At 37.0% G+C, this 25,503-nt stretch overlaps 1 long non-coding RNA gene across 1 annotated transcript; it reads right to left on the reverse strand.

Moving 5' to 3' along the window:
- Window positions 1-434: 434 nt before the first annotated feature.
- LOC144321605 (uncharacterized) lies at window positions 435-25,453 on the reverse strand. The gene is made up of 3 exons (XR_013387210.1): window positions 25,350-25,453; window positions 901-999; window positions 435-531 (listed from the first exon to the last, which is right to left on the reverse strand). It is a non-coding gene; the product is annotated as an uncharacterized LOC144321605 (long non-coding RNA).
- Between the last annotated feature and the right edge of the window lie 50 nt (window positions 25,454-25,503).

The raw sequence follows: 25,503 nt of genomic DNA on the forward strand, positions 1-25,503 counted from the left end.
TTTCACTGTAATTAATAGGGCATAACCATGACTTTAAAATCTTCCATACATTGTGAGAAAGAAAAAAACCCCAAATACAACAAACTATATTAGGATTAAATTCTCACATAGGTCACTTTTTCTAAAATACTAGAATTTTTAAAAAATTAATTCTAACAATGTAAGGTAAAGAAGTTTACCTTTACTAAATCTCTTCTTAAATAAAACCATATTCCTTTTTTTTTTTTTTTTTTTATGATAGTCACAGAGAGAGAGAGAGAGAGGCAGAGACTCAGGCAGAGGGAGAAGCAGGCTCCATGCACCGGGAGCCCCACGTGGGATTCGATCCCAGGTCTCCAGGATCGCGCCCTGGGCCAAAGGCAGGCGCCAAACCGCTGCGCCACCCAGGGATCCCTAAAACCATATTCCTTTAAATTTTTTTTCAGGAATAACACCCCTCATCAATCTGACATACTTACTCTGAACATAAGACTATCCTCTGTATACACAGACCACACTACTGCCCAGGGACCAGTAGAGCATGTAGTTTTCCTAAAGAGATAATAAGCATCCAATTGTAAATCTAAATTGCACCAAACAGTCCTGGAGTTTCAAAAAATATCATGCATTTTCAAAATGCCCAACCAAAATTACAGGTTTATCTCTGACTTAGAAGTAGGGCAAAGCCAGGTTCTCACCAAGTTGTTTATCAAACTGTATTCAAGGGAACATTGATGATAAGATTTTAATAGTGGTCCTTGATAATGGCAAATAAACTTGGGATACTGGGTTAAATTTGAAAAGACTTGTTTTTGTCTTTTTTTGTGCTTCATTTTTATAAGACTTCTCAAGGTTTTCATATGATGATAAAGATTCTGTTGATTGTCAAAGTATTAAGGTTTGCAGGGTCCCCAAATTTACCTGACCATAAAATTGTCTCCACTCACAAACAAGCACACTTTTTTCTTCTTCTCACATAATTTGTATACATTCTTCAGAGCTCAATTAGGAAATGCTATCCTAACAAAAAAAAAATTAAAAGTGACAGTTGACAGGAAATCTTGACAACAGCATTTTATTTAAAAATGTTTCAAAACACAAAAATTGGACCTTATGAATTTAAGAAAAGTTCTACAAAAATTTACCTTAAAAAAAAAAAAGAGTAATAAGAATAATCTCCTTCTACAGAGTCCCTTCGCTGAAAGAGAAACAATGACTGGTTTGCAGAAAAGGTTTTTTTCTTTTTTTTCTTTTTTCTTTTTTTTCTTTTCTTTTCTTTTCTTTTCTTTCCTTTTTTTTTTTATTTTTTATTTTTTTGTCTGGAAGGATCATACTTAAATTCTCAACATTATCAAAAATGAAGGTCTCCCCTTAGAACTCATTTCTGCATTGAGTAGTTGGCTCTAACAGGAATAGCTCTCTTGAATCTAAACCAGTCAGGGGCTGTGCTCCTGAGAGGGCAACCTCTGAGAGGTTTGCTAAGTTTACTTTGAGTTTCAAAATTGTATTACTGAATCTGTAAATGGAGCCAGGAACAATTAGATGCCAACTAGGTACCAATGTCTGCTTATTGTGGCTCTAGTTCCTTTTTTGTTGAGGAGATATTATTTATATTAAATACACCATTTTTTAAGTGTGCAATTCTGTGGTTTTTAATATACACACAACATTGTATAAGTATCAACTAATTCCAGGACATTTCCAGCACCATCCTGCATAATCCCTCCTACCTATTAGCAGCCACTCCCAGTTCCCTCCATTTGCTAATGACCATTTAATGCATTTGTCTGTTCTGGAATTTCATATGAATGAAATCATCATAAGTGGCCTTTTGTGTCTGCCTACTTTCACTTAGCATAGTATTTTCAAGGTTTATCTCTCCATACTTTATTCTTTTTCATTTTTGAATAATATTCCGTTGTATAAACAGAAACTATTTGGTTTATCCAATAATCCTTGAAGGAACATTTAAGTTTTTGCCACTTTTTTTGGCTATTTTTGGCTATTGTGACTATGAACAAGTTTTTATAGACATATTTAGTGTTCAAGTTCTTAGGTGAATATGTGTTTCTGTCTTGTTGGATATGTACCTAAGAGGAATGGCTTGGTCCTATAACTCAATATTTAACTTTTTGAGGAACTGCCAAAATACTCTGCACAGAGGCAGCACTAGCTTCCCCCCCCTCCCCACATCACCAGCGATGTATGAAGGTTCCAATTTCTTCATATCCTCGTCAGCATTATTTTTCTAAAAATATTAATAACTCTTATAATTCTAAAAATATAAATAACTCTTATAATTCAATAATAAAAGGCAAATACCCAATAAAAATGGGCAAATGATTTAAATCAGCAGGTCTCCAAATAAGATATACAAGTAAATGATTAATGAGCTCATAAAAAGATGCTCAGTATCATTAGTCAAAGAAGGAAATGTAAATCTGAACTACAAGATACTACATGTAGTCCTTTTGGGCTTGAAAAAAACAATACCCTGTAATTTTATCTTATATTTCTTGAAGAGATCCATAGTTAGCTCTAAGGCAATTAACTTCACCAAGTACTATAACCCCTGGTGACCTTTGTCCTTCTTGCCATAGGCATGGATACTCACCTGGTCCATTTCATTATAAACCCTGCTCCTTTTTCTCTTTAGTTAGGCTTGTACTTAATGCACATTATCAGAGATAGAGTCTATATTGTTTCCTGTGTGTTTCCTGAATCTGTGGTAACTTTCTGTCACGATGCAGGGATTGATTTTATATTCTTAAGAGAACACCTTACCTTTCAAACACTATTTGACTACTCATTCTTTCTGACTATTGCCAGCACACCTTCACTATTGTTTTCAGGTATCCTATCATTTTATAGTTTAATCTTTGATCCAAGAAGCCTTCATTCTTAAATGGGTCATACTTCTTTTTAAAGGCTATTCAAGAACCTCAGTTTTAAAACACAATTAAATATAACAATAGAGCCCTGGATAAAAATACAAGATGATATTTTGGAGTGTATTAGACAAGATATTAACATTTTTATATCTAAAAATTTATGAAAATCATCTTCGCAATTATGTATTTTTTGAGAACGGCTTCTAATTTATGCACAACACTCACACACAGATGTTCACATGTTTCTAACGAAATACTGGTAGAAAACCCTTTAGAATAGGAAGTAGTGACCTACTTAGTTTTCTCTGGATGTTCTATCTTTGAGACCAAAAATTTCACAGGTAAAGTTTTCATTCAAAAGATAATAGGAAGTATTTAGAAGAATCATTCTATGTGCATATTAAAGCCTTTTCATGACAAGGCATAATAAGATCATTTATATATATAAGCCCTGTTCTTTTCCACATGCCAGTAAGAAAAATACTACATCCTATAATTGCTTTAAAAGAGGTCATTAAAAGTGGGAAATAGATCTTTGCACAACATTCTCACTTTTACAAAACTGCTTTATTTCCCAGTTTAGAAGAATTTGTTGAAGCATGCACATAGATGTTTGAGAATAAATTATGAGAGACCATATCGGCAATACTGATTTTAGAAGCTTATGTTTCTCAGCGGAATTTTGATGAATGTCTTCAATGTATATTTATGCATATTAACAACATTTGAATTCCTCTTTGACTATAATACTGCCTCTGAAATACTGAGCAGACTTAAAGCAGACTTAAAAGGTTGGTTTCATTAAAAGTAATATTTTTCACTTAATCTCTGGGAATACACTTGCCTGTTCCTCTTCATCCAGGTGGCTATGTATATGCTAAAGAAAATAATGTAAACCGTAGCTCCCTGCTTGCAAATATTAATAACTCTGGCAAGGTTGAAATGCATTTTCCCTTCCTCACTTCCACCTTACTTTTTTTTGCAATCATCTGCATTATTTAGCCTGTTTGTTTTAGGGATAGAAAACTTTTCATTTACCCCTGAGAATCATATCAGAAGATGGAACCTATGCCTCCTTAGAAACTAAGGTGTCTCATGTGAGGTGGCCTTTGGTTTGTAATCCAGGGACACCTGGGTGGCTCAGCAGTTAAGCGACTGCCTTCAGCTCAGGGTGTGATCCTGGAGTCCTGGGATCAAGTCCCACATCGAGCTCCTTGCCTGGAGCCTGTTTCTCCCTCTGCCTGTGTCTCTGCTTCTCTCTCTCTCATTCTCTCTCTCTGTCTCTCACGGTTTGTAATCCGTTCTCTATCCACTAAACAGTCAATACTAGGGAGAAATATGCAAGACCAGTACCCATGACCTGAACATTCAAAGGGCATCTAAAGCAAAATTTATTTCATGAGTAAGAGGCTACATAAGGCTCTTATGTATTCTTTCTCAACATGTGGTCCTCTATTAGGTATGCTGCCTTTTGATGATTTATATTTAAAAGGGCATGCAGAGTAATTTTAAAGATATTTTCATCTCCCCTCACTGCTAACAGATTTGAAAAATGAAATGTGCTTCATTACTTTTATTGCTTTCCTTGTGGCAATTTCAAGTTCTTATCTCTTGACTTTTAATGCACATGTCAGTATGTTCCTGTTTCATGTGCTATGTCACTGAGCAGAGACTTAAAAACTGATGGTAAAATGTGCCAGGGTTCCCTAACTGTCCATGAAGTGCCAGTTCTTCTTCAGCACAATCCTTAAATGTCAGACCAATTCTCCATGTTCATATCAAGCCTGACCATACCCTGGATCTCTAGGACTACAACACACCTCTCATCCTTTGATCTTTCAGGACAGCTTCTGTAATACAAGAAAAAGTTGTAAGGCCCAATGACCATGGACCATTATGGGAGCTATCTCCAAAATTTTTGCAACTTTGTGAAGATATCAGCTGAACCGCTAACTCTATAACACTGTATCAATGGAGACTAGATCCAAACATCAGGGCTTTTGGGAATCAGTGCTTTTTCCATACCTTCTCAGCTCCTATTTAAAAAGGAGGCACTTTTTTGAGGAAATTTTTAAGAAATGTAGGTTTAAAAAAAATTGAAATCAACTTCAGAAAAAAAAATCAAAAGTATCAAAGTGAACAGACAAAAGAATACAGATTTTATGTTCTAATTCAACTATACGTGATAATATTTATTGAACTCTTGTGTACAAGGCCATGTCTTAAGTACTCTAAATGAATAACCTCATTTAGTCCTTAGCTGATGTATGTAGATAATACTATCTTCTCCATGTTATAGATAAGAAAACCAATAATGAGAAAAATGCCCAGGATCATATGCTAGTAATACGTGGCACTGTAAGGAAGATTAAGATCTCTGTAAATTGACACAGTTTTGAGACAGAAGACACTGGGCTCCTAAGGTTAGCCTACTGAAACTAGATTCTAAGGTATCTTTTTTATTTGTTGAGTAATCAATATTCTCTGGAAGGGATAATCTCAACTATGAACTTCAGGTTGCAAATTATGAAATTTTGCATTATTTCTACCCTCTTCATCACAAAAATCTTTGTCATTACCACTGAAATAATGTAAAATATAAAAACATAAAATCATTGAATTGTAAATACTCTTAAACTTGGGTGTGTGTGTGTGTGTGTGTTTGTGTGTGTAGAAACATCCATTTCTCCTAAGAAACCTTTTTGGTGGATATAAAATGTAGATACATTCAGATAAGTAAAAATTTTAGGCAAGTGAATGGGACAATAAATGAACGAGAAAGGCATTTCTTCCCAATAGGAAAGGGCAATATTTACAAAGAAAACACAATGCCTGTAAAAACACAATGAATAAATATTTTGTATACATTGCATAATCTTGAATAAATTGCAGCCAAAGAGATGGAGGGTTCTCTGAAAACAGTAACACAAATAATATCCCTACTTAAGCAGAACACCTTGGGACAAAAAGTGGTGGTAGAAGCATAGCAGTCCAGGCCAACCTTGATAGATTAAAGATAAAGAAACCCTCCCAGAATTCAACAGAGAGAATTAATGAAGCACTAACTTGGTAATCCAACTAAATTTTGCAAATAAGAATGAAAAGTTTTTACTAGAAAAAAAAAGAAAAGTTTTTACTAGAAATTAGCTTTATATGATTAGCATGATTTAGGCATCTGTGCTAAGCCAATTATATAAAAAATGCTATACATATCTTCTCCAAAGTTAAAGGAACCAACCCTGTAGGTATTCTGTTAGAGGTAAACCTGGGTCGTATCAAAATTTCGGTAAAAATAACTGAGATCAAGCTTTCTGGGACAAGTACTGAATTCTTAGGGATGCATGACTTGGGATGACACCACGAAGGTGGTCTGTGCCAGAAGCATTCCCTTGGTGGTAGGCAGAAATGGGCAAGAATGGCCATATTTCTGTGCATGGCCTTTCCTGTGCCCTGCAAGATGTAGCCTTCACGATGCTGGGGTCTGGAATGGGTTGAAGAGAGAATCTGACTCCCCTGCCGTGCCTGTGTATGAACTGGAACACATGTTTGTTGAACTCCTTTTCCATATTTCTACAGAAAGTGCTTTGGAAGCAGTTTGGTCTGAATTCCATGTTGTGTGTCAGGATAGTAGAGAAGAAACAGACAAAGAAGTGAGGTTTAATGTCTTTTGACACACAAAAGGCAGTACACCTTCAAAGGATAAAGTTAATTGTTCTGCTCAACTAAAATTGAGGATCTGCAAGTCTAAGTTCCAATGACAGGTGGATCACTGACTGTATGACCTTGGCACCATGCTGCTTTGAGGCCCTTCTAATGTAGAGGCATCCTATGCCAGGCCTGTCCCCGAGGAAGAACTTTATCTGTACTATCACTATCACCAAAGGCACCAATGTGGAAAGGAACTGCAATGGATTGCTCAAAATCAAAAATGCTGACAGGAAGTCTGTCAGGGAAAAGCACATGTGAAAGGGATCTGTGGCTCCTAATCATGAGAAGAACAAAAAATGTTGAGACATTTCAAGTTTGGTCAAAACCACAGAGCAACTGAAAAATACTGATGATGCCAAGATCTCCCCAGAATCTTCTACAGCAGCTCAAGGTCAAAGTAGCAAACATTAGAACATAGTAGATGAAATTCAAAGGGCCAGCAGTTTATAGGGGCTGATAGACAAAAATCTGGTACTCTCTGAGGCTTTCCTTCAAGATGGAGCACCAGTTTGTACCCAAAATTTCCTGTAGGTCCAGTGTAGAGTTAAATTTTGCTCCAAGGAGACAGAAATAACGAGTAATATTAGCATGCCAGAAAACAAATAGGAAGAAGGTGTAATATAAATTGAAACTGAATTTTTCTTACATCTTTATTGTTTTTCACACATTGTGAGAGGCTTTTTAAAAAAATCCTTTTATGAGGGCTACCAAAAATTTTAAAACTAAGTTAATAAAAAATATAAAGAACCAGAAAATAACTGAATCAGGTAAGCTTCTGTAACAGTAGACTACCATAAGACGACTCATTTTTATCAGGGGTGTGATACCAAGGGATGCTACAAAATTCTTGTAAATAAAGAAAGCAGATTGCAGTCAGGGTCACTCCTAGCCCATAAACATCCTTCATGATAACAAGAAAAAGATGCCCCCTCTGAGCAATACAGCTTTGTGAATATTCAGTATGGAGAGCAGGCTATGTCTTTGGGCAAATTAAAAGCTGCAACTGAAAAAAAAAAAAAAAAAAAAAAAGCTGCAACTGTCCCTGTGAGTAAATACAGTCCCATGATGGGCTCCTACCGGCAAGGGAGTTGCAATCTGGATTTTAGCTTCCATTTGCTCCCTTGATAGGGTACTATTGTGCAGTGAACTTTCCACCAACTGAATGTGACACCAATGCCTATACTTTAATCACGGTTTTATAAGCAAAAATCAAGCACAGGAAGTATGTGTATGAAAATATTAACCTTTAATATTAAAGCATCTCTGGCATCTCTGGATTGTGGACTGTGATACTTATATGTGTTTTGAAATTATCTGTAATTTATAAATTATCCACAGCAAACCAGTATCATTACTGAAATAAGAAAAGTAACATTAAAAACTATTAATTTTCAAATCCCTTTTCCTTTGGAGTCTTTTCTCTCATACCATTATTTTTGTCACTTGTCTTCACTTTCTATTACTGTCTATTGTTCCAGTTGTTATATTATAAATGAATTCTGATAGGTGGCATTTGTATGGCATTGTCTAATCACCAGCACTAGATATATCTTCAAGCACTGGGGTGTGGAAGAAGGCAGACTTCAAATCCTGGGCTTAACACTTTCTAATTTGGTCATTTGGTCATTGAAGTGTTCTAAATTTCTAATTCCTAATCTTTAAAATATAATATTTAAGTAGTAAGATTACTTAAAAAGATACAATTAATGTACATAAAACAGCTATGCATAAGAGATTTTAATATATCATAATTACTATTATGTCTGAATTTCTTCAAAACTAATTATACCCTGAGTAAGAATATTAAAGTCTCTTACAGCTCCCAGTGGCGCTAACTGGTCATTCATCTGAGATGAAGCTGTACTTGAAGTAACTCTTAAAATGTTGGTTTCAGTAATTGATTTTTATTTCCCCTGAGTATATGCAGCTGAATTTGTTGAGGGTTGGGATGAGAATTAGTTGAACTATTGAAAACAGAAAAGGAGTGTTTGTCTAATGTATGGAAAAGCATGTGCTGATATTAACAGTAAGGATAGTTGTGCCTAGTGGCGATGCCACATAGAGGCTGCAGGAGCAAGAGGTAGAGGAGAGGGCAGATGGGGGGGGTAGAGATATGCTAGTTGAGCAGGCCTCTGCTACATACCTGAAACATAAATGAGAATAAGGAGTCAGCCGCTGATCTCTGGCTTGTTAGCTCACTTAGAAAGTAGCACAGAAAACAACTGAGAAATAACCTTGTAGAAAGAGTCAAAGGTCTGATTTCCAGAGATGATCTCACAATTTCTAACTTTTGCAACCTTTGGCTAGTCTCTAGCTTTTAGATTGCCAGTGCTATTTCTAAAATTTGAAAAAAAAAAATTGAATGGATTGAGGATCAAAAGACGTGTTTACCAGATCGCATTTTAAACATTTTATGTGTGAGTTAGTATTAGAGTCACACTGGCAGTCTTCCTCTTCCTTTGCCTAGGGCCTCCCAGGTGCTATACTAGAAGAACAAGAGGAGTACAACTCAGAGCAAAGTTGCAGTGCATTTGCTGGGATGTTTATGCATTCATTGATAAAAGAGATACTTATTCACTCCTTTCTGTGCACCAGAAACACAGTAAGGTAGTGATGTGGTGATACAATGTAGGCGTACAGTAGTAAATGAGCCAAGATTATACTGTTCTTCGTCGCTACAAACAATGCTATGTCAATTCTAAGAAGGGAATTATAGGCTGCTGTGAGATGGGGCAGCAAATCTAGCCAGGTAATTCTCAAGGAAGAGACATGTGACATGAGAGCTGAATGACAAAGTGATGTTAATCAGTCAAAGAGAGGGAGAAAGGGTCTTCTGGCAGGAAAGAGTATACAAATGCCCCTGAAATCAAGGGAGCTTGTATATTGCAGGAACTGGAGAAGGTCAGTGAGGCTGAAACATGGAGGCAAAAAGAAGGAGCTAAGATTGGGATGTACTCAAGTTTGAGTCCATGTAGCTATGGCTAGGCTACACGAAAGATTTGGGTCTTTTTTTTTTTTTTTTTTTTTAATTTATGATAGTCACACACACACACAGAGAGAGAGAGAGAGAGGCAGAGACATAGGCAGAGGGAGAAGCAGGCTCCATGTACCGGGAGCCCGAGGTGGGATTCGATCCTGGGTCTCCGGGATCGCGCCCTGGGCCTTTAGCAGGTGCTAAACCGCTGCGCCACCCAGGGATCCCAGATTTGGGTCTTAAAGCAGAATAACCCTATATTCAGTTGGACTAGTGGCATTGGAGAATAAGAGAAGGACATAGAGAAAAGATACTTAGTTAAATCAATGGATATGCTAAAGGTTAGATATATATGGGTGATAGAAACTATGTATTATGTTCCCAATTCTAACTCTCTGCCTATGTATTTTGATGGATAATGGTTCCATTTACTGGGTACCAGATTTGGGGGAAAGATCATGACTTCAATTTAGGCATGATGAGTCCAAAGTGATTTTGAGATATCTAAGGGGATGTGCTAAGTAGGTTAATCGAAATTCAGATCTGGCATTCAGAAGAAGAAATCTGGGCTGAAGTATAATTGATCCTTTTCCAAAGATACAGGAGTTAGAAGCCATGGGCACAAAGGTGGAATTCCATAAGATAAAGAAACAAGTGAAAGGGAAGAACACTTGTACCAAGCCTAAGACAAAACTGACTGCTATGTCAGCTATATGGACTTTAATAAGCAGCTTAATCTGCTACATAATATAAATGATCTCTGAAGAGTAAATGTCCATAAGTTGTATAGTTGGACGCCAGCCAGTCCTCTAACTCAATTTTGTAGAAACAAATTGTGTCAATTATACTTCTTTTATAGCGTGGAGATACTCATGCTATGATCATGGCATGTTTTTTAGTCAATCTATTTTGTTATTTGCTACCACTTTAGATTATTAAAAAGAAATGCAGCCTGTTTTAGAGACCAGATAACTTACTAAAATCATGCCTTGGTGCCAGAAATATCATTGAGAAAAACAAATGGGAAAGAATGCAAAATTCTTTGATGTAGAAACTCAGAAACTAGACAATCCTCTAAATGCTTTTCTAAGGTTAAAAATGGAATCTCACAACAGATTACAAACTTTCTAACCATTTAGCATTGGAAACCATTAAAATAAGTTGATTCTAAAACTGTGTAGCTCACTATTTGTTTCCCTCTGTTCATCTCACTGCCACTTTTTTGAAAGATTTTATTTATTCATGAGAGACATGAAGAAGTCATAAATATACACACATATATAAATTATATATTATATATAATTATATATATAAAATTTATATATATATATATAAATTTTGGAGGTAGGCATATTATGAACCAAGTTATTTGGAGAGCAACATTGAAAGAATACTTGAGCAGTGGAACAATAGAGAAGTAATTTGTGGATGATACCAGCCAAAAAAAAAAAAGAATAATCCTATTTTTAAAAAGTTTTATTTTGACAACAATAAATATTTACTTTTAAAACAAATAGTGAAAATATGGTTAAAAGACTATGGAGTTTAGAATAGTAGTTGGAGAAAAAGTTGAAAATAGAGCTACCCTAGACCCAGCAATTGCACTACTGGGTATTTACCCCAAAGATAGAAATGTAGTGATTGAAAGGGGCACCTGCACCCCAATGTTTACAGCAACAATGTCCACAGTAGCCAAACTTCGGAAAGAACCCAGACCCATCAACAGATGAATGGATAAAGGAGATGTGATACACACACACAAACACACACACAGGAATACTAAGCCATCAAAAACAAGAAAAAAGAAATCTTGCCATTTGCAACAATGTGAATGGAACTAGAGGGTATTACATTAAGTGAAATAAGTCAGTAAGTCAATCAGAGAAGGATGATTATCATATGATCACACTCCTAAGTGGAATTTGAGAAACAAACCAAGATCATAGGGGAAGAGAGGGAAAAATAAAATGATGCAATCAGAGACAGAGACAAAACATAAGAGACTTTTAATCATAGGAAACAAACTGAGGGTGGCTGGAGGGGGAGGGTGGGGGATGGAGTAACTGCACGATGGGCATTAAGGAGGGCATGTGATCTGATGAGCCTTGGGTATTATATAAGGCTGATGAATCACTGACCTCTACCTCTGAAACCAGTAATACACTATATGTTAATTAATTGAATTTTAATAAATTTTAAAAAATAGTAGTTGGGGAAAAAAGAAAAAGCAAACTCATATTAACCAATACTATTTTCTGACATACACATCATTTAAAAATCCACCTTCAGTAAAGAATGATTTTAAATGGAGGTTGGTTGATGTTTTTCCTGATAAACAAGCCAAACAAGCAAGGAAACAGGAAGCCAAAAATATTTGTAGTCATCAAGATATGTTTTCTCATCAGATAGCTGATGAAAAGCTATCTTAGGATTTTGAAAAGTAAATAGAGGTTACCAAGTTAATTTGAAACTTGCCTTAATGAGAAATAGAGATATGAATGTTCCAAAGTCAGGAATTATTATAACTCTAATACTGGCAAACAAAGGATTTTACATGTTTTAGCAAGAACTATTAATTAACCAAATTTTTATAGGTAAAGGATCTGAACATTGATATTACAACCCAGTAACTCAAGATTGCTCAGAAATGGCATTTATCAAACTGAACAGTCAGATGCCAGAGCCCACAGGCTTTCTCTCTGTGCTGAATTTGATAATACTAGGAAGAGAGAGACCAGAAACTCAGCTTACAACCTTACTTACCTTACAGCACTGAACTGCTCATACCTATGTTGGAAAATGTGTGGTTCCCATTTTATTATATTTTATCTTCTGAGTTTGAAATTCAGATAGCAGGAAATTCAGAAGTACTTACTTTAACACTAAACAGTAGTTTGCGTAAACAGGACAGGCAGGCTTGCACAAATATGCAAGTTAGCTGTGCTTTGCCTCCAAAGAACGTGGAGCCACTGCATCTATAAGGAGAAAGTCTCATACCTGAGTCTCCCTCAGACGGACCTGCTTTCACATGCCCAGAAGGAATTGTCTCACAAATCATCATAATCTAATACTAATAAAACAAGAGCAACAATGACAAAAATAACAAACCCAAGGTAGGATTTTAGTGAAAATTTTTAGGGAGACAGAGGAGGGAGCTAGCATCCCATGGTTCAGAGTGAAGTTCTCAACAATTACTTAACCATCTCTAATCTTCTAAGACCACTGCCAGAGTCCTTGGCAAGCTTTGAGTGTTTCTCCTTGCCTTCTCTTTCAGCTGTTTTCAGGACCTCTCTCACCTGTGTTTCTTCTTCTTCCCAGAACTCTGAGTCTTCCCCCTGGGTGTTTCTCTTTGCCATTCTTCTGTAGCACAATGTATCCCTCTCTGGGATCCACAATTTTGCATGTTCATCTGTCATCTTGCTCAACAAAAAGCATCCCATGAATGACTGACTTAAGAAGGCCTGGGGTGGTGGGGAGGATGTGTCACTTTTAATAACTTACCATATTTTCTCTGGTCACACTTGGGACTTCCAGGATCTGAATGGATACACGTCATCTCCTCTTACTCTGTTTCTTGTGCATTTTGTTGCATCCAGAATGGCCTCGCGCTAACCCTTAGACCTGCCAGGCACACCTTTGTTTGGTTTTCTCTCTTTGAAATGTTTTCTCTGAAATGTTTCCCACATGGTTTACTTCCTCATCTTCTTCCTCCTTCATCAAAAGTGATCTTCCCAGTGAGACCCCACATTTCAATCCCTGATATTTCCTCCCGGCTTTCTTCGTAGCACTTAACCACTCTCTAACATAGTATATATTTTGCTTATTTGCCTATTTTATATCTATTTCCCCTTTAGAATATAAAGCACAGGAAGGTAGGAACTTCTGTCTTCTTTTTTTATACTCTTCTATCTTTAGAGCTAAGAATAAGGCCTGACATGTAGTCAGAAATCATTACATATTTGTGGTTGAATAAATTGTATCTAAGTGTCAACACGTTGGTGATGGATGAATTTTTCAACTAATGGCTGATTGACTTAAGAAATGCATAAATTTGTATGGAATCAGAAAATTTCAGAATTTACATCAGAGAATTTAAGTGGGTGGAATTTGAGAGTTAAGAGATCATTTGCTTCAGCCTTGCAGTTTGACAGATAAGGAGATTGGGGCCCCGATTGTAGGGATTTATATATCCAGTGACTCTCACATCACAAGTGAGAAACAAGGTTGCAATGATAATCTAGTCCTCTGACCTCTGAGTCCAGTGCCCTGTCACATATAGAGATAAATTTTTAGAAAAAGAAGATATTTCATATTTTAAAGTCTATTTTATATGCAGATAATAATCAGAATATTTGAATAAAGCTCCCTGAATCTTAGCTTAATGTCACTGTCATTTTCAGGGCTTACACTTAGGTAGCTTCTGGCTTTGGGCTGGTTTATTGTCAAAGCCCCTGCAACTTGTCTTTCAGCTGCTGGATATTACTTCTCACTGTATGAGCCACGGGTGATCTTTTTAATTTCACTAAGCTGCTGAAGCTAATAAAAGTAAAGGTCTTTTTGCCTCTGTAGCACTCCTGCTGATACAGAAATGTTTTTTCTATGTTCTCTTGCACTAAATCCTCTTGTTTCTTAATTATCCAGAGGATGGAAAACCAAAAGAAAAAAGCATATGTGTCCAGCCCCGACTGGAACAGGGGAAAATAGTTTCCAAACTATTTCTACTTTTAAAATAGATTTAATAAATAAAAAATCTCTTTAGCTTCAATCTTCCTACATTATTTGCCATTTAAAAGTGACTCAGAAACCACCTTTGTTTTTGGAATAGGCAAAAGAGAAATTCTGGGCTTTTGTTGTTTACATTGGTGGTGGTAATAGACCAACTGTTGCTTTTTAAAAGTTTTTTTTGTATATCTTATAGCAGAATGGACTCTATTTTTAAAACAAAATGCAATTAATTAATGGTTTTAGCCTAAGAGAGATATAATGATTATTCAGTAATTTGGTCCATTTAGAGATAAGGAAACAGGTAAAATATCTTGTCTGAGGGTACACAGCTAGAAACTAGCACAATTTGGGTTTTAATTCAGATCATTCTGATTCTAATATCTAAGCACTTTGACTATGTTATGGCCATAAAGGAGAATTGTCATTCCCCTGAAGAGTAATAACAACAGTTCCTAAACAATTTTTTAAAAAACTTTTATATATTTTTAAACATTTAAATTGGATTCTAGATGCACAGATTCTCAAGAGTGAAAATATCTGGTGTCATCTAACCCATTCTCCTTCTGGCAGCTTCAATCTCTTATGCAATATCTGGGCAACTGAGGATCTGGTCTCTTACTGAACAACTTAAGGGATAGGAGACTTAGTCATTATATTCAAAAATAGGTTGCGTATAACTTTAACGATTAGGATAGTAATTTATTTTGATATAGGTTCTACATCACTAAAACTTTTGAGTTGTGGTCTTTAGAACCGAAATATATCTAGTTCATCAAAAATGTGTTGTTGTTGTTGTTTTCATTTATCAACCTTCTTCCAGAGTATGGAATCAGAACAGAACACAAAACCATAAAACCTCAGGGTAATATACTGGGGAGGTGCATGGTCCAAAAATTAAAATGCTGGTCAGTAATGTTGCCATGTTGAGGAAATTGAACCATGATGAACCTGGAGTCCACAGGTCTGTCTTGTGATCCAAATCCACCTTGATCCCTGCTGTGCTTTGGTGCCACCTGGTGGTGGATGCTCTCTGACACATACTGTGATGTTTGCGTTGGGTACTCAGTTGATTAGTAAAAAGACAGATTTAATCAATGACACAAAGAAGCTCATTATAACAAACTGATAAGAAAGAACAATGTTAAAGAGAATAGAACAAAAAAAAATTTCATTGAAAGAGGAAGTGAGGAAAGCCTGTTTAAGGAAGTGACATTTAAAACTTAAATGGTTCTAGAAGTCAATCTCAACCTTCAGTTAATGGAAAGGGAAGTAGCAGGTATAAAGAGGCTCAGGAATATAGAAACAATATATTTTACAAACTGTAAGAAAAATAAAGGCAAGAAGCTCAATGAGGCTGACAAGCTGTTAATAGAAGGAGCTCTTAATAAGAGAGTAGTTGTTAACTGCAGAAGTAGCCAGAAGCCTGAACTTGAAGGATCTGGAAAAGTTTGGAGGTTTTCAGACTTCAGTGGGAAGCCATTAATGTTGGGATTGATATTATTGAGGGGAAAGCAAGAGTAAAAGCCAGGAGACCAGTTAGGAGATTATTGAAATGGTTCCAGTGAGCAAGCAGTGCTTGTGGCTTGAACTAGAATGGTAACAAGGGACAGAAATAAATAAAATGGCTGATTTGTTGGAAATTTCCTTTCTCTTGGTTTCCTTTTGTTTTCTCTTTTTGCACCTATGTGGTGTGTGAACATGCCTTGCATTTTAGAATGAAGAAAATGAGGTAATTGTAAGGACAATTGGTTACATGAAACCCAAACATTTTTGGTTTTGTTTTGGTTGGTTTCCCTAGATAGACTGTCAGAGCTGTCAGAGCTAGCTCTCTAAGTTGCAAGTATATCCACTAAAATTCTAGCATTATTTGTGTCATGTTTGAAAATGAGAGGAGACTAGGGAACCTGGGTAGATAAGTTAGTTGGGCTTCTGACTCTTGATCTCAGCTCAGATCTTGATCTCAGGGCTATGAATTCGAGCCCCATGCTGGGCTCCATGCTGGGTATGCAGCCTGCTTGAAAGAGAGAGAGAGGGGAAAGAAGAAAGAAAGAGAGAAAGAAAGAAAGAAAGAAAGAAGAAAGAGAAAGAAAGAAAGAAAGAAAGAAAGAAAGAAAGAAAGAAAGAAAGAAAGAAAGAAAGAAAGAAAGAAAGAAAGAAAGAAAGAAAGAAAGAAAGAAAGAAAGAAAGAAAGAAGGAAGGAAGAAAGGAGAGAAAGAGAGAAAAAAGAAGCAAACACTGCAGGGCTTCTCATGTCAAATTGACTATCAGACCTCCAAGCCTGTGCTACAGAAGAGAAAGGAAATGGGGCTTAGAAAGGATTTTTTCTTCCTTCTCTATTCTATAAAGGTGTTCAGCTTCCTCTCAGATGTGAATAAGGAAAGTGAACACAGAGGCAATAGAATTTTATGAGTAAGAGCACAGGCCCTGATAAAGAATGCCTAATCTCCAGTCCAGTTCTAACACTTACTTGGGCAAGTTACATAACCTTTTTGTGCCTCAGTTCTACCTCTATAAAATGAAGATAAAAATAGAACCCATTTCATGGACTTGTTGGGATAATGAAATGAGTAATATGAGGTAGGTGTTTAGAAGAGTATCTGGCATATAAGCAGTGTTAAAAAAATATTAGTTTTTAAGTTTGTGAAATATCACTATGTGGTTAACTAATTTGAAAATAAAATTGTCACCAATAAGAGGGTTTTATATTCAAAGTGAGAATAAAAGGACAGTGTTTCAATTTTTTCTATCTGCTACCTGGAGATGAGTCACATACTGGAAATGATTTATTGCCAACTTGAACACTCCCCCCTCAAAAAAAAATCCAACATCAGCAAAAGGATAAAATGAAAGGAACATCTAGGGTTTCCACTTACATCCCCTTTTCTACTAAGAATTTGAAGGGAGAGAAAAAAAAAAAAAGAATTTGAAGGGAGAGGCTCTTGGTGGATGTTTTCTATTTTTCCAAAGATGGAAATCTGTTGGAGGAACCTCTGCACGTAAGAGCATTTTGACACCTCTGATCAGTGGATTGTTAATAAGGAATAAAACAGGACAATACTCTCAAGACAGGTCACAGACTTTACAGTGACTAATCCTAAATATAAATAAAGACATAAACTCTTCACTGCATTTTTTCTTAAAGAATTTTAAGAGATGCTAAAAAGAAAACAGTTTTGTCTGGATAACTGAGTTGGATGGTAAACAGTCTGCAAGAGTAATATTTCCCAAGATGGCACTCTGTTTTTTTTTTTTTTTTTTTTGTAAACCAGCAGACGGCTTTGGCAATAGCCAAAACATTCAGGAATAACTGTTAATGACATAGCCAGATGTGCCTTAGAGAGTCAACTGTCTGGCCAAACCACCAAATTCTACAGAAAGGGAGAATGAGCTCAACAGGTAGAAAAAATCCCATCATGCATGATGTATGCTAGGAATATTATTGCGACTCAGCAGCATAGTCTTTATTTCCTATTGGGTTTAAAACTCTTAAAGAAGTTTCTCCCAGGGCTACTGCAAGATAACAGAGACCCTCCTAAGTCCTATCCTAGGATCCTCAAAGCAATCACGTGTGTTCCAGCAGGCCTTGATTCATTCCCAGGGCGCACTGTACTCAGTGGTGATTCTTGCTGATTATTACAGAAGAACAACCAGCGTCAGTCATTCAAATGCATTATTATCTAGAGAGCTGTTATTAAGAATTGATTTTTTTAAAACAAATTACGATGCGAAGATAATCCTGTAAAGAAAAACTGGTTCATGCTTCTAGTAGCAGAGAACACTGCCTGACTTCTTCACATGACCTTGTGCTTCTTCTGGAGCTTCTTTGCTGCAGGAGACCTTCCTTGCCTGTCTCTCTCCCCTTGAAGGAGGAGGAAGAGGATTCATCCAAGTGGAAAGTTTGAGAGCTCATTAAGGGCAATTTCTTTTGTTTCTCTGTCAATCTCTGTCACTCTTTCTCCCTCAATTCCAGCTGAGTGCTGGCAAGAAGATGTCTTCTCAGCTGTAAATTGTTCCATAAGAGCTTTCCTTGCCCATAGGTGTTTTGTAATCTCACCTGCTTCTGTCCTCCAATAACCTTATCAGATTAGGTTGTCTGGGATAGGAGTGGGGGGAAGAAGAGGAGGGTCTGGCAGTTTATTTTTTGAGAGGGGAGTAAATTCAGTTTAGAGGCACATGAGAAAGGCCACGTGAGCTGTTGATGCCAATGAGTACCTAACTGTTAGTGGAGTGGGATAGGGCCAGCAGTATCTCAGGGATGCAAGAATGAAACAGTAGGGGCATTGCACTGGCTTATAAAGTATCTCCAGCATTTGGGCAAGATGGGCCAATTATAATTATAAGGACTATAAAGCTAATTACCAGCTGCTTTGTGCCATTTATGCACCAAGGGAAGCAAACATAGCGGCAGATGAGTTAACTCTTATGTCAACATATGAAAGCCAGAAGAGCTCCATGGTAGTAGCATCTGAAGACCTCCTCATGTCCTGAAGTCACAGGCAGACTATTGTAAAGTTCAGTCCCAGGACCTGGTGTTCAGACTACCAGATTTACAAAGATTGTTGAACTAACTAACAGCCCTCAAAAGTCACCTTGGTGGATGTCAAAGCCCTGATAAAGAATGAGTGAGATCCTGAGATGCAGGATGAGAACATGTAGCTTGGATGTCCTTGAGACCCAGACTCTCAAGTGTACCCTGAGTCTTCCAAACCAGCAGGACTGTCTCCTTCTTGATTGGAGACAGCATCCTCTCCTTGCTTGGAGACAACTTAAAGTCTTCACGGGGGATGTGTGCCTTGCAAGATGATTCTGGCCCTCTTCTAAATCTGCCCTAACTTCCCTCATGACTTCTAAACCATAAACTAGATTCACTCTCCACATGGCCTGACCAAGCAACTATTGGGAAGAAATAGGTTATTCATCAAAAACATCACAGGACCTGGCTAATGTGTACCAGTTGGAACTAAAAGAGCATGCTGGAGAGGAGATGAGGATACCTATGATTTAGGGTTTAATGTTTTAGCATTTACACCTATGGCTATTCCTAACAAGCTGCTAATATAGGTCCTTGATGTTGAAAAAATATATATAGCTGGAAAAGCTGGAAATGCATGGATAAAATACTGACAAAAGGCTCAGAAAACTAGTCAGGTCAGAATAGATTTATTATGTAACACCAGAGAAGGGCTGACTATGTTGCCCTGAAGGTCCCAAGGGAAACTCCCATTCACTGGAGTCTTAGGAATCTGCCAGCAAAGGAGGACCAGCATTTTAGATAAGATCAGATGCTTGTTCTCTTTAGGCAGGGCCAAGATTATGCTATACTGTTGTGGATTTGGGTTCTCTGAAGGTAACGGGATTCCCAACTAACAAAGGCCAGGTAGCAGCACTTATTTCCGAGTCAAGATCAATGCAATTCCTGTAGTGGGCAGAATTGTCAAAAGCAACCAGGGATCTCTGACCCATAGGGATCAGTCCATGGTAATAGCTTATAGAACATGGTGATCCTCAGGTCAAGATAGATGGGCAACCCCAAGAGTATTGCTTAAGATCTATAATAAAAAAATGATCAAGAGTGCAAGAACAGAAGGCTTATTTAATCAGCCATAGAAAAGTCACAATCCCTTGCCAGTTTCCAGACCTAAGCCTATTCTCAGATCTAGAGTTCATGGACTTAAGAAAAAAACTAAGTTCTCTTGAGGAAAGATTCTTAAATGTCTTTACAATGTTTACATTGTGATTCTCTTAGTCCTTCTTCTTGGGAAGCTATGACCATTGCCTAGGTAACATGTCTTCAAAGGGGAAAGGAGAATAATACTCAAATCTTTTAGGGGTAGTTTAATACAGAAACTGAGAGGACTCCAATACAGGGTACAAAAAGCATCATCATGGTTCCCCTGCAAGAGTGCAGGGAGACTAGTGATAGTGTCTCGGCTCAGAGTTTGTCTCACAATGGGACTGGTATGTCATTTTCCTGGTGTGAGTGTACAGTTGGTATGGATATACTTGGTAGCTGGCTGTACCCTCATATTATTTCTCCAGCCTGTGGTAAGAGCCAGAAGGAGAGAAAAGGCCAAGTAGAAGCTCTTGAGCTTGCTGACTCTGGCCAAGATAATAAATCAGAAGCAATACGTCATTCTATGTGGAATTACAGGGATCAGTGCTGACCTCAAAAACATAAAAGGATACAAATGACCATTATATCCCCAGTAGACCTACCAGTCTGGTACCTGCAAAAGAGAGATGAATTGTGGCAGATGATGTAAAACCATTTATTGGGTAACATGGAAAGTTTTCCATTTTGAATGGGGCTCCTTAGAATGTACAGGCTGCATTACCAGCCCTGCTGCTATTTGGGCCATATGTCATAGCAGATCCTATGTGCTACATATTTCTTGATAAGGATGCCATGTACATTTTTGCAAGTACCAAAACAAGAGGCATACCACAGACAGACATCCTACTATTCTGGGGCAAGATGACGTCATCTGCTACAGAGAACTATTCATCTTTTGGAAAGTAGTTTCTACTGTGCTACTAGACCATAGTAGAAGCTTGCCAACTGACTTTAGAGTATCAGGTGAAAGTATGATGGAGATGCCCATCCAGATCTGGGTTTTGTCAAACCCACCAAGTAATAAGATTGGAGGTAAAACAAGATGGAAAGGATACGTTGAAGTTCAGGCCAAAGGAAGCCTGGAGAGGATAAAAATGTTAAAGATAATCCAAAATTTCTCTTCTAGACACCTTTATTGCATTAATACCAATCCCACAGATCATACTGTGACCTTATGGAGCAGTTCCCCATGACCAGATAACAAAATATGATGAGTTCAGGCTGTCATGTCAGCAAAATTCAAGTGTGTTGCCGCTATAATCCACTCAAAGTTGTCTTAAAAGATAACAGTGAGACAAAACCCTCCCATGGGCAGAGCTTTGAATGGTATACCCAATCACCAAGTAACTGTGGAAGAGAAGTGGTCTGAGGTAAGTATATGCATGTGCCTATACTACTGATACTTTGACTACATCCATGCAGCACAGTGCTTGAAAAATTGGCCTTAGATGGAGTACTCAGAACATCAAGGATAATATCTATGCCATATCTATGGCATATCTATGCCAAAGGCTGCCCAAATATTATATAGTTACTACCAGTAGTTAATTTTGAACAATCAAAAGAAAAATCAAAATCAAAAGAAAAAAAAATGATGTTAAGTTCTCAATATGGTACCATTTTTCAAGAAACCAAACAGCCACCTGGTTGCAAGTTAAATAAATCAGACCTCTTTCAGCCTGGAGGAAACAACAGTTTGGATTTACAGGGATAATACCTGTTGAGTATGTTTTTTTCCAATCCTTTCCTGTGTTAAAGAGGCAGCACAAGTCTATATGTCTATACATCTAAAAAAGCTTCTGATCACTCCCACCTATTGCTTCTCCCATGGACTCTGGAAAAGTTGGAGTAGCACATCCACATTGCTTGCTCGTTGTGCTCACTGACAAAATCATGACCCATCAGGAGGGAGCCATACTCCTCTACTATGTCTTTTGTCATTCAGGTTAGGTTCAGAGACCAGCAGCTGTCTAGAGTCCTCTTGGCTCCACTCTGAGTAGGGAGCAAAATCCTCATCAATTCTGTTCAGTGCTTATCTCTGCTGAATTTTGAATTTCAGGACTGCTTCTCTACTAAGATGCACATGTAAAGAAGGTCTATGGGAGACTTACCACACCTTTACAGATTCATGTTGCCAAAGACTGAATTTAATTCACCTGCCCTTTTCCGCTAGAACAAATAGGTAAAACTTAATGATATAGAAAGCTTGGTGACATTTTGCTCCAGCATCCCCAAACTGAAGAAGATGTAATTAAATCATTTCCTGTATAATAAACACAGCAAAATAGAAAAGTGAAACTAATCAGCCTAGGGAGTATTACTAAAATGGAAGGGCAAGGAAGAGGAGGAGATAAATAACCCGTGGGTGCCATTGGGAGGAAATAAGGCAAGTAAAGCCTGAAGTTTGTATTTGGTAATATTCTAATTACAGCTACTCGCTGTGGTGCAGAGTAAATTTAATTTTTATTACCCCAATCCAGCCTTCTGTTCTCATTCTGATAAGCATTACCCTAAGAACTAGCTTGTGGGACTCAAATGAATTGACATTTGGACTTGATGTCCTGAAGTGTCTTAGGAACTTCATCCCCACATAAGGAGAGTGTAGAGGAATATGTGGATGGATAAAGTATTGATGGCAATGCAATGGCAGATTTGGAAGGAATAACATTTTGCTTCATTCTATCTAAAAACTCTCCTTGTTGTGTTTCCTCTTTTTACTTTTCTCCAGTTTTGCTGGATTAATCAGGTTTTTCCCCCATCTTTAGTGTCTTTTACTGGCAAGGTGATATTACTCATACAGAGTTCTACTTTCTAAAGGCTAACTTACTATTTCTAAAAACTAACATTTCATTCTATATTTCTCAATTGAGGTAACAAATTTAGGTACTAATGCTCCAGATGATTTATTCCCCAAACATCAAAGAGAGTGCTGATTTGAAACCCAGCCTCCACTGATTGCACAGGTATGGGACTGAGCAGAAGGGATATGCGTCACATGACTATTTCTGGGTGAAAGCTATCCATTCTTTGGTGAGAATGGCCCAAGGACAAACACAAGAGTCAGAGGCTGAGGCTGCCTCAATTCTTCCGCTTTTACTATTTGCATTTTCACTCAATACCTTTTGCACTCTCCCATCTTGTGATTATTGATAGGTTCTGCTGGAAAAAAAAAAAAATCCTGAATTTTTGGATTTGTGCCTTTTTTAAAAAGGCTATTTATATCACCTTTTTGGAATTTCAGAGTTTTCTACTCTTCTAGATTTTGAGGCCAACTTGTTCCCTGTTCCTGTCTGCTTTCCCCATTTTTCTGGTCTTGCTGTGCCAACCTTTTCCATTATCCGGGACATCTATGAATTAGACTTGATATTTAATCTGTCATTGAAGCTGCATTTAATGAGGAAGATGAAGCTATCACATATGTGGCTATTGTGATCTCTATGCTAAAGTCCAAAGGAAAGGACTAAATGAATGAGAATATAATAGATCATTGGGGTTTACTTATATCTTCTTTGTGAAATGCCATAGATACATAAATGTACCAAAAGTTTCTGGAGGCAGTATGTCATGGACAAAATTTGAAAATCCTATAACTTACAGTTAATACTTTGTTTAAGCAAAAATAGCACAAATATTTAGGCTTTATTTTAAAATAAGTCTGGTAAGAATCATTCAAGGGAAAAATGTTTAATCCTTATGACTTCTTGGATTTATTACTTTTATTCTCCTAGTCACTTTCTTTTCCTTTTCTTTAGAGTAAAACATGCAGTGTCTGTCAGCCATGAATTTGCCTTCTTTCAGTACCTCTTTTGTTTTCTGTATTGGCATGATCCACTTAGTTCTCAATTTCTACTTTACATTACTGTGTTGGAGGCTAGTTGTGAACAGAGAGTATGGTGCATACTCAGTGTGTGTTTACCCAGAATTTCACCACCCACTGTTCCTTGTCATTAATTGAAAGAGAAAATAGAAGCTAACAGGAACCAGAGTTGATGTGGCTTATGAAGTTAATGAAGTGGAGGAAATATGAAGATTCAGGACATGGAGGAAGATACACCCCATGATTTACAGAAATAACTACTCTGAATTGAACAAGTTACCGATATTTTTTTTTTTTTGATGCAAAGTCTTAGGATATCTAGGGCTGTGTACAAAACCTCGTTATTAGAAATCCAGAAAAATTAATGGAAACAGATTCACTTTGCTACAGAAGGAAGAGAATCAGGGGTTTGGAAAGAGTTGAGTAAAAAAAGATTGTTAATGGAGCAGAGGAAGAATGATTGTTAGGAATGTGCAAGAGAAGTAAGAAATAAAGAGAAAAATTAATGTCTGAAAAGGCTATTACAATGTGATGTAAGAGGTCATTATTTCAGTGCAATAAAATTGTATAACTAGGAGACATCAGCCAATATGTAGCTATAGCCACCTTTGCATATAAACCTAGACAAAGCCATCTCTACTGATATAATGATTTAAATATGTCTTTGTTTTTTGTTTTTAGCAAATAGCATAATTCAATTGTAGGGAAACAGTTTTATTGAGTAAGATGTCCTGATAAGCTTATTTTAAGGGGGACAAACTCATTTCAGTTTAGTTCCCAGATGAAAGAAGAAGCATCTCTGCAAAATAAAGTGTGTGAGGGGAGGGAAGTACAGGGATTCTCTGTGTTGTAAGGATAGAGAAAATGGTTAGCATGGCTAAGAAAAGAGTTGCACAATGCCAGGCATATCTAATGAGAATTTACCAAATTATTTGTTAGTGATTTTTATTTAAATCTCACCTTCCACCTCCTAGAAAATTTCCAACAATTTCTTAATTGTTCCTGAAAGCTTTTTGTTAATGGATTGTTTCCATGGGCTATTTAAAGCTTCATGTGAAGTAGGGTAATATGAAAGAAAATCAAAATACTTTGGGAAGTCAAAAGCTTGCAACTGCAGCCAATCTGATTTCTGAAATTTAGGAACATCTTAAAAATATTTCTTTCATTTAGGAAATGACAGCATCTACCTACCTCTATCTATTATATTACTTATAATCATTCAACCTTGAGTTATTAACTTTCTACCCTTCATAAAGCACTTGTTGGCACAATTGAAGAATTAAGTTACCTTAAAATGGAATAGTGCGTAACGATAAGATCTTATATAATTAAATGGTAAAGTAACTTAATGGACATGAAGTATAATGAGTACTAGAAATATAGATAGCTCAAAAGAGAAAAATGAAAAAAGAACTCAAAAAGGAAATTACGTCTGAACTGGATCTTAAAAGATGGGTAAAATTTTCTTAAACAGAATGGAGTAGACATGAGGAACATGAAAGGGGAGGGAAGCATATGAGTAGCAGTGTGGGGATATGGGGAAAGCAGAGTACACTTGGAGAGGGGTGGAGGTAAAGGTTCAATGGCAAGTGGGAATTATAAATAAGTTAGCCAGAAATCAGAGTCTCATCCTACAGTTACCTGTCTGATCCTGCGATCACAGAATTACCCAGGCTCTCTAGGACTCAGGGAAGTACATATGGAAGTATGGGAGTTGATGGAGAAGCAGTGGCTCATGAGGATTGGAATGTTGGGGTTAGGTGAGAGTAGAATAAATCCAAGAATTCTGAGCCCA

Source organism: Canis aureus, chromosome 10, assembly GCF_053574225.1.
Source record: "Canis aureus isolate CA01 chromosome 10, VMU_Caureus_v.1.0, whole genome shotgun sequence".
In the NCBI taxonomy this organism is placed as follows: domain Eukaryota; kingdom Metazoa; phylum Chordata; class Mammalia; order Carnivora; family Canidae; genus Canis; species Canis aureus.